Below are 279 nucleotides of genomic sequence, written 5' to 3'. Positions count from 1 at the left end.
CAGCAAAAAAACAAAAACAAAACAAAAAAAAACAAAGACAAAGACAAAGATAAAAAGACAAAGACAAAGACAAAGACAAAGATAAAGACAAAGACAAAGACAAAGACAAAGACAACGAGAACAGAATAAAATGAAGACAAGCATACGTTTTATAAAGACAAAGACAAAGATAAAGACAAAAACAAAAACAAAAACAAAAACAAAAACAAAAACAAAACAAAGACAAAGACAACAATAACAGAATAAAGACAAGCATACGTTTTATAAAGACAAAGACAA

Source organism: Eimeria mitis, genomic scaffold (genome assembly GCF_000499745.2).
Source record: "Eimeria mitis Houghton genomic scaffold, Emh_scaff4224, whole genome shotgun sequence".
NCBI lineage: Eukaryota > Apicomplexa > Conoidasida > Eucoccidiorida > Eimeriidae > Eimeria > Eimeria mitis.
The sequence above is the reverse complement of the archived record's forward strand: the minus strand, read 5'-3'. Positions refer to the sequence as shown.